The sequence below is a fragment of the Antedon bifida genome, chromosome 7 (genome assembly GCF_963402885.1).
Source record: "Antedon bifida chromosome 7, ecAntBifi1.1, whole genome shotgun sequence".
NCBI classification, from domain to species: Eukaryota; Metazoa; Echinodermata; class Crinoidea; order Comatulida; family Antedonidae; genus Antedon; species Antedon bifida.
The window spans coordinates 6,562,071-6,576,595 of NC_136232.1; the positions used below are offsets into that span (position 1 = coordinate 6,562,071).

Below are 14,525 nucleotides of genomic sequence, written 5' to 3' on the forward strand. Positions count from 1 at the left end.
CGCGTACTAAAAGCGGTAACATTGTTATCAGTGTTTGAACGCGCGCGTACAAAAGCGGTACCATTGTTATCAGTGTTTGAACGCGCGTGTACAAAAGCCCTAGCACTGCTATCAGTGTTTGAACGCACGAGTACCATCATTATCAGTGTGCGAACGTACATGGTGAATGTTCACACTTACAGATACAATGAAGTACGGTAATGAATCCGGACAAGCATATCGAGTGATTTAATTTTCTAATATCTTCAATGTATCCGGATTCGCTACGGTTGCTAAGTTGCCAGTAAGTAAACCTTTATAATATGAACCATTTGTACAGGTAAATGTGAATTAACTTAATTTTATAGACAGGCCGCTGACGTGCATGGTTCAATTGACGTGGCTGAATAAGCGCAATGTACGGTTTATTATGGCTTGCCTGGTAATAAGTGACGCGAGTGAAGACACGGACCAACAGGGAAAAGACATTCGTTATTTCAGGTTGTCCGAGCCGTGATTTAAGCTCAATTTTCAATTCAATTCAATTCAATAGACATTTATTTACACAATCTGAATACATAGGAAAACAAGAAACAGGATTGTACAGAATTATAAAAATATGTTTCAGACGATAATGCATACGTAGCCTATATTAAACACGATGTAGGCCCAGCTAAATTGTGAAAAAATATTGCATTTCATACATGATAGGCCAATGTATGAAAGTCAAGAAAAGGAAAAAAAAACACTAAAAAAACGTTGTAGAAATAGAATGGTGTTTAGTATTAGGAACAGAAAAACATCAATTGTGTGTGTGATCTGACGATATTGTTGTCCGAGGTGTGACTGTCACTTCAATCCATCGCGCAATCTAAAACCTTTTGGGTACATAGTTTCTGAGAACCGAGTTTTATAGTATGATCGAACAATTTTTCTACATGTTACATTGATGATACAATTAAAAAGATAACTAACATCAAATTGAATATATGACTTTGGGTCGCCTCTTAAGCGTTCTACTAACGACATAAAAAAACATCTTATACATTTCCATTTACCGTCTTTTCCTCTGACAAAAATGTTCAAGTAAAGTGGTATACTTGTAAAAATGCAAAGATTTATGGATCGGTAATAGCATTCGGATAGCCGGGGATGAAGGCGATTTCTGACGTTTTCGTTATTAAGAAGTTTTTGGACAAATGAGTTTTGCTACTTTGCAGTAGTAGCATTAACCTCGTAGTATGACAGGGGATTGGATGATGATTGATGGCTATAGTCAAATTATGTCATCTTCAGAAATAAGACAATTTTGGGGTTGAAACCAACGTAAAAATAAGAACATTTCAAAATGGACACAACGTTGTACCGGTTCTTATCAAAAGTACATGATCTGAAGTTAATTGGGATAAATTAATAACTACGTTTTGGATACATTTTAAAGATATTTTTATTATTTTGTATTAGGCCTATACATTTGTTTAAAATGCTTTCAAGCCCCATAGCCAGAGGATCTTTACAATGGGGGGGGGGGGGGGGGGGGGGCTTTATTGTTATAGTGGCGAAAAGAAACCGTTTGTCCCCTATTAACACCTCTTAGCACAATCAAGCCGCTGTTGTTTTATTTTGTTGCCGAAATTAATAAAATAAAATAAATAAAATCTAGCATGCTAATATATATTTAGTCTGGTCTGGTGAGGCATTCAAAGGTCAAATGTGTACCACAGCAATTTTTAATGTCAAGAACGAATAAATGAGTATCTCTGTCTATACTAAATTACTCTATAAGTTTTCATTCAACTGACTTTTATTACAGATTATTCATTCAATGAATTTCCGATTTCCTTACCGGCTATTAAATAAAAATCTTTTCTAAAAAGTACAGACACATTAAAGGTGAACTGGTCAAAAGAGCTCCTTCAAAGCTTCTAACTTGATCACTGCCACTAAAAGATGGATCGTATAGCATGTCAAATATTTGCCACTTCTTTTACATTAATTAATTTCTTTATTGACCATGACCATGGAACTACCTCAAGAGCATTTACAATGGGGCATGTTTAATCATGACATTCACCCCTTTTGCTTGTTTCCTTATTTCCGCTACTTAATACCTTTCCAAGAAATATTTTCTGTATTGCAATGATTGTTCAAAGTGTCCAAGTATAAATCTTAATTATTTTTCTCATTTCGTACAAACTTTGTATTTCTCTGTTCATTTGTAATGTCAGCAGAAGAATTTTCTCTTCTAAAAGATAAAATAATTGTAATAACATTTTAATATAGTAACAAACATGCAACATACTTTTTAATTTACAAGAACTGCATAAGAAAAGTGTTAAGCTCTGTCTACACTATCAAACTAGTTTGACAAAAAAATTGTGATGTACCCAAATATGGTAGTGATATGACATCATCATGTCCATATATGGGCACAATAAAATGTTGTCACATAAAGGAGGGGCCTTTCAATTGTAAAAGGTACAATAAACTGTAATTACTAATACTGTAACAAATCTTGTGACCATTACAGTGCTTTACTAATACCATATAAAAAATGCTATTTCCCAGATACTGAATATATTGAATAGCACACAAATTATTAAGTACAGTAATATTATCAACCAAATTATATAAAATTGATCTCAAGGTAATAAATCCATCCAGCCTGTCAAAAGGTATATTGATTTATTGAGTATTAAGATCACAGTCCACTGGGGCAGTGCAATGTCCTGTTAACCTATAATTAAACCAAATAAATTGCTGATACTGTATGTAGATACTGTATAGTAGGACCAGACTGTACAATGGTTACCAATCTAAGGGTCCTGGGTTCGAGTCCTGTCAGTGTCAGGATTTTTTCTAATGAATTTGATTATGTAGAGCATCTTGTGTATGTTTGTTTTGTGGACAGGATTGGCACCTTTAAGAAGGAATTCGCTTATGGTTATCCTTGGCAATTTGCCTAAAAAAAAAAAAAAATGGCAAAGCAGTGTAAAGCAATAATGACCTAGAACGTCTGTAACAGGATTTTAACATTTTTGCCAGCAAGGACCCAAAATGGTCCTGGAGCTAGAATCGCCCAATTTGGGTCTGACAAAAATTCCCAAACAAAACTTAGACATATGCATATAGTACTTAAGTTACAGAATGCCATCGAAAAATGAAAAATCCTTATTGTCAAGGACTGCACCAAGACACATTGAGTTTATTTCTATGCACAATTTTTAACTTTGGATAGGTAAATTTTGGTACCCAGGCATATGCGTAACCTTTAAATTAGAGTATCTCTTTATATAATAATTGTTTTGTTTCGTTTATTTATTTGACCAGCATAAAATCAATACTGTACAACATACAAAAACACACAAAAACAACAAATAGAAAAATGGTGGGCAGAGGCAGCTTTAAGCTCTGTCTACATTATCAAACTAGAAAAGTTGTGCCCAAATATGACATCATCATGTTCATATATGGGTACATCACATTTCTTGACAAAGTTTGATAGTGTAGACAAAGGTTTAAGCCAAATACATTGCTGTAACTCAAATGAGTTTTTTATAATGTTAATATAATTCTGTATACACATTATTTTATAGTTTATTCAAACAAAGTAAAATGAATTTACTATTTATAGCTAATTATAACCTATTTTCTAATTGCTTGTCCATTACCCACCCCATCCTATATACAACCCAGAGGAAAGAATAAAGACATTCAATTAATTGCAATGCTTCTGGGAAATTGAAGTCACGTTAAGAAAGTTTTCTAAATCAACCTCACTCAAAAAATAATTTTCTTATATGAGTCATAACAACTTTAATTTTAATAAAAACAATCATCATCCATCATCCGTTACGCTATTCGTCTTGGGTAGACATTGCGTACGCTAATCGTTTCCATGACTCTCTTTCGGTGGTCTGATGGTCTGTCATTAATTTTGCGATCGATGTATTTGCTTTTTTGAGTTCTTTATTTATGTTTCCTATCCAGGTAGTTTTTGGTCTGCCCACTGGTCTTTTAACTTTTCGAATGGATTCTGTCAACGCTAATTTGGCTGGAGTGTCCATCGGAAGCCTTAGCATATGTCCGGTCCATTTGTATTTTCTTTTCCTTATTATGTTTGACCATTTTAGTTCTTTCGTTCTGCTATATAGTTCTATATTTCTGATTGTATACGGCCACTTAATTTTTATAATTTTTCTTAATAATTTCCTATGAAAACAGTCAATTTCGTCCTCTTGTTTTTTGGTTATTGTCCATAATTCTGAGTTGTACATGAATATGCTTCTGACGTATACATTGAATAGTCTCATTCTTACTTCTAGTGATAAGTTTTTGCGTGTTAGAATTTCTTTGTAGTTGTTGAAGGCTGATATTGCGAGTTGTTTTCGGCGTTTCATATCGTTATCTGTGTCAATTAGCGATCCTAGATATTTACATTTTTTCCATGATTCATCTCCTTTTCGTTTGATTATATATTCTTCTGTTAAAAACAATAAATTAGAAAAATTAAATATGCATGCATATCAAGTAGAAGAGAGTGGGTTCAAATCCTGGTTGGGTTTGAGATTCGCAGAATTTGCATTTGGTTCAGAGTTTCTCACTTTCTATGAAAATAATTTAATACCCTATATTAAAATGATGTACTCGGTATACAATCACACAAACATATGAAGCAACATACATACATTAGAATAGGGAGAATGAACAACCTTAGAGTTAGTGATAGGTGTTACGGGGTTGAGGGTTAAGTTAACACAATTATGCTTTCAAACAAATAACAATTGGGCCTAATAAAATGAATCTTTTAATTCATCCAATAGAAGCATTACTTTATACTGTGAATACAATTTTTCCAGAACTCTACCTAAAGAAGCTCAGTAATAAACGAATGTAAATCTGTAAAAACTCTAAACAAGCTGATAAACAAATGTAAATATCTGCCAGAAGTCTAAACAAGCTGATAAACAAATGTGAATACTGTATTTTCTATATATGAATGAATAATATAAAATATCTTATCAAAATGATATTGATAATAAAAACAAAAATGAAAGATTCCTTGAGCCGGATGACAGCTTCCTATAAGTATTATTTACACACTTCCGAAAAACAACATAAAAAGAAACTAAATTACTTAACGGATTTTGACATTTTTTTAGGGGAGGGGTGTCTGGGTTGACAATGTACTTTAACAGATTCACTATTTAGTAACTATGTTGGTCGGTCGGTTGGTCGGTAAACACTAACTTGAACACGCCATGTATATGGCCTTGTTTTCTCCAAATTAACACAATCAACATGTTGATCACATGACGTTTTAAATAGTACAAATGTTATATTGACAGTTTTTGCATTGTGTTGGCCTATTAAGAATTAATATACTATTACAACAGGACAAGGGAGTATCAATTTGATATCTCTGTTGCAACTAGTGTTGTTCATGCCCAGGTGTTAAGCTCTGTCTACACTATCAAACTTTATATGACAATGTGATGTGCCCATATATGGACATGATGATGTCATATCAATACCATATTTAAGCATATAACTACCATATTTGGGCACATCACAAATTTTTGTCAAACTAGTTTGATAGTGTAGACAGAGCTTTAAAGACTCGCTATCCAACAAAATTTGAACCATACCATGAAAGCATATCAAGCAGAAGGTTCTTGCTTCGAATCTCTGTTTGGGCAGCTTTTGCTCATTCTCACAGATTTCCTCATCTTTTAAAAAATTAATCAATTTTGAATACTGTATATCACAGGGCGGTGTTTTGAATTCCTTCTATGCCTTTTATAAATTTTAATAATATGCATATTTTTAACTTGTCAATTTAAATTATTTTTTTTTTAAAGTGCACATTTACAGATTGTTGAACGTAAGGAGATAAAAGATTCCAAAGGTAAGTTCTGAACAGAGAAAGACCGTATTAACAGAAATAACAGTGTATGCTGTGCGAATGGGTACTAAGTCACAATCAATACCCTAAAATACAATGCTTGTCTGAATAGAGTCTTCCTTGTAAAACATGAAAATAATTGGCAAATAAAATTAATTTTAGTTGTTGCAATTACCATGTTAATATTGATAATGAAAGTGATGTTACAAAGAGTCGAGGAAACTTTTAATTAAGCATACACTACCTGATGTCTGCTACCTTTCCGTTAATTTGCCAATTTTAAAATGAAAACTTTAGCAATGGAATCTTAATCATTTAATCTTGGGAATGGCGCCATGCAACGTCTTCTAAGGAGCTTTGCGGAAGGGAGGATATGCGGAAGTAAACTTTCAGTGTGGGAGAAGTTCCATTTTTTAATTTAAATTTTCATTTAATTGCAAAAGTTAAAAAAAATGAAACCTAGAAATCAACAAATGAAACCTGAGAAATTAATAAATAAAATCTGAGAAATCAATACAACAATTACAATAGACTAACTATTATTGACACCTTCAGGATCCAACAAAATGTCCCTTAATAGAGGTGTGCCTTGAATAGGACAGTTATCATAGTGGTAAAACAAATATTGCCTTCTCGTTCATTTCACAGCAATGTGTCCCCTTAATAGGGGTGTCTTAAAGGAGGGGATCTGCTGTAAACCAATACAAATTTATAGTAACTATTGATATTAATCATTCCGTTCTTTACAGTACTTGCATGGTTGCAGTGTGTCTATTTCAAAACTTTGACACATGAATAGTAAAAACTAATCAAATTGTCACAGCATTGTATGTACACAGGTTCATTGAAAGTTTAATTAAACTCTGAATCAGTTCAGGTCCTGTGCTACAGGCACTAGCTTCAAAATACACGAGACAGACGCCTGAAAAGACAGTTTTGACTGAGTATGTTGCTAGTACTAATTATAATTATATCCATGGGTTTATGATGACGTGTTAATGTTTTGCAAAATCGTTATCTTCTATAAATAGATGTACCATACTGAGCATAATTGGCACTCAGATGTAAGCAGAAACTGGGGTAAATGCACTAGTTGGTTGAATTGAAGGCAGGGTGAGGGGTGGGGAAGACACAGGGTGTGGGGGAGAGGGGTGGGAGAGAGACACATGCCAAGGAGAAGAGGAGAAAATTATAATTGGTCTTTGTATTAAACTTCAGTGTATGCTATTAGAGGGAACTCTAGTGGAAAGGAATGTTGAAGGAAGGGGGACCACAGTGAAAAGAAGGGGACTTTTTGAATTTTTCTTTGTTTTTATCCTTGACTGTTCTATTTTTAGATCTTCAAAATAACTAAGTAAAAAAATAAATATAAATTACTATCTCTGAGTGATATGGGTTTCCCCTTTATAAAAGACTAATGAAAATATTTTTTGTTAAATAAGGTTGTCTGGGGTTATACGTCCCCTTTGGGGGAGTATAGTATAACTATATGAATGGTATAAGGGAGAAAAGTCGGTTACTAAATGTTGAATCTTTTAGGGAAATGAGGTCACCAATTATATACTTTAAATTTAGTCTAGATTATAAATTAAAAATAGATTCAGAATACAAAATTTAGCGACATCACTTGCTGATAAAAAGGGAAAAACCAAAAATAAAGTTGGAATATCTGCTGCAAGGTCACGCATAATTATAATGACTTTTAGTATCATTAAACGAACCCAATCAAATTGATCTTGGACATAAATGGCAACATCAAAGAGATAATGTTACTCACTATTTGCTTAGGGTTTAGTCCTGATGGCGCCAGCAATATTATTAATCTCATGATCAAGGTCATTCTAGATTTCGCCCAGTAGCTTTAGAAATTGTTTTTTTAATAAAAGGAAACACAATTTCATAATAAAAGTACTATTACAATCCAATTAATTTGTTTATTCATTAAATTTAAAGTGAAGAAACAAAATTGTCAAGTATTATGTTTTCATAAAGTAAATTTAAGGCATTTATTAGTTATATTATATTTTTTCATGTAATAGTACAGTTGAACCCCTAAATTTAAGGCATTTATTAGTTATATTAGTTCTGTTTTTTATATTCATTTTTTAAATATATTAATAATAGGGGACACCTTTAATACCCAACAAAGTATTCTCTTAATAGAGGTGTTCCCTAAATAGTGTAAAAAAATCTATTTTCAATTGGTACGTCACAATGGCAGCTAATAAAATTTTAAATCCCTGGCGTGAAAACTAAACATTTTTTTAAATTTGGCCTAAATGAAATTGTAAAAAATATCGGTTTTATCGCATTCTTAAACATTGTCTTCATCCTACGATCCGGTCATAAATCTAATACATATGTTCATTGTTATATAACACATTCTAGCATGAAAACAACACGTTTGCGTCCGTATGTGTTGATTGAAGCTCTTCATATAAAGTATGTTACAAATTATTGAATTACCTCCCAGACAAACGCCAAGAACGTCACTAGTATTTAACATAGTGGGAACGTTCTGTCGCATAACCGCAAAGCGGATTTTAGAAATAGAATTGTAAATTGACTGTATCCGGACTTCTCGAAAGGTTGATGGAATAATCAGGGGAAATTTGAATGTTATGTATTTCCTTTTCGTGACATAAGCAATGTGTGTACTAGATGTCAAATTATAATATACAATAAAAAATACAACTTTAAAATGATCATGAAATACAGTAATTTATACATTTTTCACAAATTAATTATAAAAATTTGAGGGAATTATTTTATAATACTGATATTTCAATCATGTTTTAGTAAATTTGGTCAAAATTTGAAATCTAGTAAAATTTTACCCCCATTTTATGGCAGTAAAAGCTAACTAGTTGAATGGCACTTTCTTTATAGATAGACATTTTGAAATACAGTAGAGCCTCTTTTCCTTTGAACACCTCTGTTCCAAAGACACCTCTACTGAGGGGACACAACTATTGAGGTGTCGCGAGAGGACACCACTACTGAGGAGACACCACTATTGAGGGGACACCACTATTGAGGGGACACCACTATTGAGGGGACATGCTATTGAGGAGACGCTCTGCTAGTGCAGGACACAGCTTGAGGGGACACCACTACTGAGAGGACACCACTATTGAGGGGACACCACTATTGAGAGGACAGTGACTATTGAGGGGACACCACTATTGAGGTGTCGCTACTGAGAGGACACCACTATTGAGGGGACACAACTATTGAGGTGTCGCTATTGAGAGGACACCACTATTGAGGGGACACCACTATTGAGGTGTCGCTACTGAGAGGACACCACTATTGAGGAGACACCACTATTAAGGGGACATGCTATTGAGGGGACGCTGCTAGTGCAGGACACATCTTGAGGGGACACCACTATTGAGGTGTCGCTACTGAGAGGACACCACTATTGAGGGGACACCACTATTAAGGGGACATGCTATTGAGGGGACGCTGCTAGTGCAGGACACATCTTGAGGGGACACCACTATTGAGGTGTCGCTACTGAGAGGACACCACTATTGAGAGGACACCACTATTGAGGGAACACCACTATTGAGGGGGCATGCTATTGAGGGGACGCTGCTAGTGCAGGACACAGCTTGAGGGGACACCACTATTGAGGAGACACTGCTATTGCAGGACACTACTATTGAGGGAACACTCTGCTATTATGAGACATCACTATTGAGGGGACACCACTATTGAGGGGACACCGCTATTAAAAAGAAACTTTGTTGGGTTTTGAAGGTGTCCCCCCATCAACATGTTAAACATTAGTAAAACCTGTATAGCTACCACAGTGCTACAGTACTATTTTTCAAATAGCTGACAAAGAAAGTATTTTACAGTCTAAGCTTAGTTGTCAAAGCGCTCATATTTCAATGATTAGAATCCATTTTTCAATCTATCCATTCCAATTTAGAGTACAGTAAGTTGTCCTAATCTGATTGACAACCATTAATGTGTTTCTTTATCACATTCGATAATTACCGATGACAGAACAGTGTCAATTATCGAATAAATCATTACAAAATTTTCCAAAATCATCAGATTTATTGGACCAGGAGGTGCTAAAATTAGGTTACTAAGAATTCTTGGTTGTAACATTATTGGAAAGAATTATTTATTACGTCTCAAAGCATAATAACATAACCATGTTGAGAGGTGGTGATAAGTATTTCAGGGTTTTGTTCTCTTATCTATTCACACAGTACAGGCCTATTAAAAGACAATATCAATATCATGATCAAAGAGTGTGTTTTTGTTTGTAACTTGCCTAATATATTATTTTAGACTTGAATTGTTTAATAAAAATATAATTTATTACAGTGTATAGTTATTATTTAACTCCACTCCATTTAATAGTAATAATACATTACTATAAATATTTTAACCAAACTAAAGTAGTTTTCTTTTATAATTTTTAGCCATGTCCTATGTTTAATTTTATTAACTGCCAACACATTCTTAAATTGAAATTTGTGTAATTTTGCATCCTATGTATTACTTTAGCAATAAGTCGAAACCCAATGACCCGAGGGAAAACTAATTATTTTTAACAACCTAGAAAAATGGTAGTTAATTTTAACAATTTTTCATATTTTTATATGTAATTGAAAAACTAAAATTGCTGATCATATTATTATTATTTTAGAACAGACGCTGGTCCTGTGAACAAGAATTTGTAAATTGTATTAGAAACTGAAAAGATTTACGGTCATACAGGCATTCAAATTATACTTTTATAGACTTTCATCAGATGATACAGTTCATCGAGTAATCTTGTTCTGACGTTGATTAATTGATTGATCATCAAACGAATGTTGAAAACTAAAAATGGTACTCTAAGCCAATCTAAGCATCTTATGCACAATCACATCCAAATGCAAGCTCTTAAAGATAAACTGCCTCTCCTCCATAGATGGGAAAAATATTGCAGTAATTTAATTATTAAATTTGAATAGAAGAACAACATCAGAACACAGCCACTACTGTATTATTGGTGTACATTCTAAAATGTTCAGTCTCTTGTAGACTTTTTAAAAGTAATATCACTCAAATTGAATGGCAAAAATGAAAATTCTGACCGAGTGCAGTACCATGAGTAAATCCGACCCAACATTTAGACTAAATTTGGACACAAAACCATTGTTATTGCAATTCAATTATTATTATTATTATTATTATTATTATTATTTATTCAGGCAAAAGATACATTTTACAAAATATAATACAAATCAACAAATTAAACAAACACAACGCAAAAGAAAATATAAAATCATAGTCACTAGCTGCCAGGAAAGCACAAAAGCAGCCTAAGCCACTGTCACCCATTAAGTGTGTACCTCCAAATTATAACCCCACTCCCAAATTTAGATTAAATTTGGACACAAAATCATTGTTACCAATACCCACCCTCAAACTTAGATAAAATTTGGACACAAAACCATTGTTAGCAATTCAATTATAACCCCACCCCCAAATTTAGATTAAATTTGGACACAAAACTATTTGTTAATGCAATTTGAATATAAAACCACTCCCAAATTTATATTTAAAAAAAACCACCGTTAATGCAATCCAGATTTAATCAATTCCACTGACTAATTTTCCCAAAATTTTATACCCAGGTTTATCCTCAGTCAAATGTGGTAATACTTTTATTACTCTCTATCATCAATGTCATAATGTTCATATCCAGACATGGGGAGGGGGAGTTGTAGCCTCTCATGACGTGTATAACTGTACCCCACCTCCTCCTCCTCCTCTCCATCTAAGCAAAAATATGAATCTGATCAAGATATTGTTAAAACACACAGTGCACCTTTAATGCCGTGAATCTATAACTTATTTACAGTGAGACAGCTTTAAACTCTCATTTCCCCAATCTAATCAGGTGAGTGGTTTTACTGTGTGATTCGCAACGGCATCTAAATTGTTACTGTAAATCCCACAGTAAAATTTTGACCTACATTTGCAGCAAATTAATTAGCAATTGATGAGCTTTCTATGCTCATTGCCGACTTAACTTGATATGTGGGTTACATCAGTAAAGCAAGGTACGGCATATTAAAGATCGCTCGAGAAGCATAAAAATTGGACTGTATCCCAATTAAAACCGTCTTCCTGATCAGATTTTAATTATCAAAATGACTTTGTTTCTTTTCTTCGGACACTTACGACTTTGATTAATTGACCTTTACAAGACAAAAATGTAGGCATACATTTTACAATACTATAGTTATTTGCATAAATGTCCAGATTTTAATAAATACCCCCTTCGAATACACACTTCCCCACTCTCAATTGAACATCGTTTGGATCAAATGCCCCCTCAAATACTGTAAAGTGCAACATTATATCATTCATATACACACAATTATGTATAAATCTCTATCTACACTATCAAACTTTATGTGACAAAAAAATGTGATGTGCAAATATATGGCCATGATGATGTCATATTACTACCATATTTAAGCATTTCATTACCATATTTGGGCATATCACTACCATATCTGGGTAGTAGATTGAGATGCAGGATGATCTACCATTTTGATACAATAAATCAAAGCCAAAAATAAAATAATTTATAAATAATAAAAAAATAAATAAAACAATTTATGCTGCAACATATTTTAAAAATAAAAGATAATATTCACTTTTTTTACGTTCGTTCAGAGATCAAATTGATACGCCCTTTCAGTATTTTTATTCACGAGACGGGATCTCCGAAGAGATACTTTTATATATATAAACACAGCAGGCAAAGAACATTAATTCTAAACCGCCCGGTTCAGTATATCACCGGGTGGTTTAGAATTAATGAAATACTGAAAGATGAGGGCGTATCAATTTGATCTCTGTTGCGCGTGCGTACAACTGAGGACTAGTGCTGTTCCGCCGTACCACGCTGAGAATGTTAAAGAGTCGCTATCCAATTGAGTTTGAACAATACCATGAAAGCCCCAGTGGTCTAATGGTTAGGGCAACTGCATATCAAGCAGACGGTCCGAGTTCGAGTCTCGGTTGGGGCGACTTTTTCTCATTCTCACAGATTTCCTCATCTTTATCATTTCAAATTAATTAATTAAATTTCAGTATATCACCGGGCGGTTTAGAATTAATGTTCTTTGCCTGCTGTGTTTATATATATATATATATATATATATATGATGCCGATAAAATAAAGCAACATTTTTAAAAGACTGTTAGTAGGGTTTCCACGTTTTTATTGGGAATTGTTTTTATTTCAATAGATTACGGTGATTAAATGAACATTGTGCTATGGATTCATATTCTATACAATTGTGAACATCATACACTTCATTATTTAGGCCTAAATTGTTTGATATCGTTTTCTTACTCGGCCTAGTTACGTTTCTTGTTTACAACATGCTAATTAAACTGCATCTGTTAAAAATAATTTGATTATGTAATTTTGCTGTAAATATAAACAAACTGAGACTGAATCACATTCTATAACAATGGAAATAATCTAAAAATAGTTGGCTGACAACTGACATTGTTAGTTTTTTTGTTACTGATTTTACTAAATGAGCTCAAAATAAATAGAAAAAATGAATTTTCATAAACATTCATTCTCATTAGACTTGCCCCAAGTGTTTTTTATTGTTAGTATTTCCATTACTAGTATTAGTGATGACGATTTCCAGATAAAGTATACTATGAAATGCCACATGTGCCAAAATCTTTTGAAAATGATTTGCCATCTAGAACTTGGACTTGGTGTTCTTGCATTGCATAATAAATTTCACTGAAATCTCATTTATAAATTAGTTGTTTTATAAATGAAAATGAACTTTTAAATCAAATCAATTTTGATGGAGTATTCAGCCTTGGAGGATGAAATGCTGAGAAAAATAATTTCTACATACTTTTGGTCCCAGTACACTAATTTATGGTCAATATACAGACAAATTATGAGCTATCTTAAAGCCTTATGGGAATTGGTTTATCTCAATTTTAAATGTAAAATATTTTTTTTATGGTTTTACTGAAGATAAGATAACAAAATACTATTGCAAAATTTAGAAAGAGAAATTTAATCATTAATTTTTAGACTTCTTTAAACTAGTATTGATGTTATTGTTAGTAATGTTTTTAAAAATTACTGAGTATGTACATAGTACAATACTGTTGGTGTCTGTAGCAACCAGACATAAGATCAAAGCACTGTTACAAGTTCCTATCTATCGTCTCCACCATTTCCACAACCCCAACCCCCCAGCTCCATCCCCAGTCTCAAGCGAGAAAATCAATATCAATCTACACACCAACACATCAACTATTAGGCTTCGACCGTATTGAACTGCAGAAAGATTATCATTATATTAAACTCATAGATTCTGAACAAAGTATTTTGATTCTACTAATTTAAGTGGAAAATCGGTCACTGCTCTTGCGAGTTATTAAAATTGATTCCAAAATCTTACAAGGATTTATTAACAAATCTGATAATGATTTTGATTTAGAAAGATATTTAAATTATGGCCAGCTTACAAGTGAAGATTTTTTTAAGTTACAGTATACTAATTGAAATTGTTCTATGTATACAGTACTGTAATTTCATTATTAATGTAAATGAAATGATTTCATCTCA

General features: G+C 33.1%; 1 protein-coding gene across 2 annotated transcripts in view; it reads right to left on the reverse strand.

Annotated features, from left to right (window-relative positions):
* Nucleotides 1-1,660: 1,660 nt before the first annotated feature.
* LOC144847643 (uncharacterized) overlaps nucleotides 1,661-14,525 on the reverse strand; it is a 31,239-nt gene continuing 18,374 nt past the window's right edge. For both annotated transcript variants that reach the window (XM_078704122.1, XM_078704121.1), the window contains exon 8: nucleotides 1,661-2,224. The gene's annotated coding sequence lies outside the window, so the exon portion shown is untranslated. The remainder of the gene's footprint in view (nucleotides 2,225-14,525) is intronic.